The following is a 2,848-nucleotide window of genomic DNA, read 5'->3' as shown; positions in this document are numbered from 1 at the left end:
CCCAGGCGGATCTGAAGCTACAGCCCTGGTTCATCCCAGCACTACCCGGGACAGGGATCATGTGGGAACGTTCAAGCCAAGGTAGAAATGTTTCACTCTGAAATGAAAGGTAATGTAGTTACGAAGTAATGCATAATTATACGTGCGGTTGGAGGGAGGACTCAGAGGAATTCAGAGCTCAGGCTGCTTCTCAGGCGGACTATCGGAGCTGAGTTCCCAGACTGCTGACAGTTAACCCAGTATCCGACCCGTGCCCTCTGCTGGCCTCCATCGGCATTGCACCCATATTCACACTGGTAAGCCCCCACTCAAGGCATGCGTAATTTAAAGAAAATACTTTTAAATTCTTTCAAAAAATCAAGATAAATATAAAAATGTTAAAAATAAAAATATTTAAAAAATCTCTCTTAGCACTCGGGAGGCAGAGGCAGGCGGATCTCTGGGAGTTCGAGGCCAGCCTGGTCTACAAGAGCTAGTTCCAGGACTGGCACCAAAGCTACAGAGAAACCCTATCTCGAAAAAAAAAAAATCTCTCTATAGGGGGCTGAAGAGATGGCTCAGAGGTTAAGAACACTGGCTGCTCTTCCAGAGGTCCTGAGTTCAATTCCCAGCAACCACATGGTGGCTCACAACCATCTGTACTGAGATCTGGCGCCCTCCTCTGGCGTGCGGGCATACATGGAGGCAGAATGTTGTATACATACATAATAAATAAATACATCTTTTAAAAAAAATCTCTCTATATTAAATTTGTTCAGGAAGCAGCTGGCAGCCAGGCAGTGGTGGTGCACTGGGGAGGCAGAGAGAATCTGAGTTCGAGGCCAACTTGGTCTACAGAGTGAGTTGCAGGACAGCTAGAGCTACACGGAGAAACCCTGCCTCAAAAACAGAAAGAAAGGGAGGGAGGGAAGAAGGAAAGAAGGAAGGAAGGAAGGAAGGAAGGAAGAAAGGAAGGAAGGAAGGAAGGAAGAAAGAAAGGAAGGAAGAAAAAAGAAAGAAAAGGAAGAAAAAAGAGAAAGCAGCTGTCCCTAAACTCCTCTCCGGGGTAGTTCTCAGTCCTCTGAGCCTTCATCTTGTGTCCTAGTGTGCTTCCAATTGCTGTGAGAAACACCTTGAGCAAAAGCAACGTGAGAAGAAAGGGTGTATTTCAGCTTACATTTATAGTGCATCACTGATGGAGGTCGGGGCAGGAACCTGGAGGGAGAAATCCAAGCAGACGCTGTGGAGGAACGTTGCTGACTGGCTTGCTCGCATGGCTTGCTGAGCCTGCTCCTTTGTACCGCCACACCTGCCCGCGCCCACAGTGGGCTGTGTTCTTCTGCATAAAGTGTCAACCAAGAACATTCCCTGATGACTGGCTTACAGGCCCATCTGAAGAAAGAACCTAAATCATGGTAGGAACGTACTGAAAGGTATCTCTGTTTCTTCCTTCCTTCCTTCCTTCCTTCCTTCCTTCCTTCCTTCCTTCCTTCCTTCCTTTCAGATTTATTTATTTATTATGTATACAGTGTTCTGTCTGTCTGTATGCCTGCAGGCCAGAAGAGGGCACCAGATCTCAATACAGATGGCTGTGAGCCACCATGTGGGCAGTGGGAATTGAACTCAGGACCTCTGGAAGAGCAGTCAGTTCAGTGCTCTTAACCTCTAAGCCATCTCTGCAGCCCTGTATCTCTGTTTCTTAACATTTCTAATATGTCTTGTTTGTTTTAGACAGGGTTTCATTATGCAGCCCTGGGCTAGCCTGGAAGTCACAGAGAGCCTTCTGCCTTCTTCATGCTGGGATTAAAGGCATGTGCCAACACACCTGGCTTTATAAAATAAAACAATAGCATGTTTTATTTTATATATATATATCTATATATCCATGTTCTTTTCTTCAGAGGACAGAATTTGACAATAAATCAGATGATCCTTTTCTGTTTTGCACTTATTTTGTGCTAAATTATTCCCAGACTGCAAGTTTTTGTTGCTTCAATTTCCGCCAGGACAGTGGTTCTCAACCTGTGGGTCACGACTCCTTTGGGGGGTGGGGGTCTGATATCAGATACTTACATCACGACTCATAACAGTAGCAAAATTACAGTTACGAAGTAACAGCAAAATAATTTTATGGTTGCGGTCACCACAATATGGGGAACTGTATTAAAGGGTCTCAGCATTAGGAAGGCCGTGAAGCACTGTGCCAAAGACGTCTTTTTCTTCTGTGCAGCCTCTTTTTCAGGGTTAGGAACATGAGGGTCACCTTCATGTGTAGGGGAGCTCACGTATGGGCAAATATAATCATGAGTTCTAATAGTGGGTTCTCTGTTCATCCGGATACATTTAAAGACCGGAGAATCCACAGCCAAGCCCTTAGCTTGAGCCTTACTTACCCTCTGCACTGATAAAGCGGGCAAAAACTCAGGAGTGCGCCCGCCCGCCGACCCCGTGTTCAGCCCCTGTGCAGCGCCACCGTGTGCCTGAGCACGTCTGTCGACTCCACCCTTACGCTGACTGAAGGCACACATAGCTTTTTTAAAGACGTCTTTCAGACACTTGCTGGCTTTTGGATACGCACACCTTTGAGGGCCTGGGAGTTTTATAGGTGTCCTTAAAGTGAGGATTTGAATCTCTTGATTTACATAGTTTTGTAACCTTTTTTTTTTTTTTTTTTTTTTTTTTGGTTGAAGAAAGTAGTGAACCATTTTCACAGGTCAGTTCAGGCCACCTGTAAGGAGAGCCAGAGCCACACAATCTCCCCGACACGCCCGGCGATGGTGGCTCACGCCTTTAATCCCAGCACTCGGGAGGCAGAGGCAGGCGGATCTCTGTGAGTTCAAGACCAGCCTGGTCTACAGAGCTAGTCCCA

This window comes from Microtus ochrogaster, chromosome 21 (genome assembly GCF_000317375.1).
Source record: "Microtus ochrogaster isolate Prairie Vole_2 chromosome 21, MicOch1.0, whole genome shotgun sequence".
Taxonomy (NCBI): Eukaryota; Metazoa; Chordata; class Mammalia; order Rodentia; family Cricetidae; genus Microtus; species Microtus ochrogaster.
The sequence above is the reverse complement of the archived record's forward strand: the minus strand, read 5'-3'. Positions refer to the sequence as shown.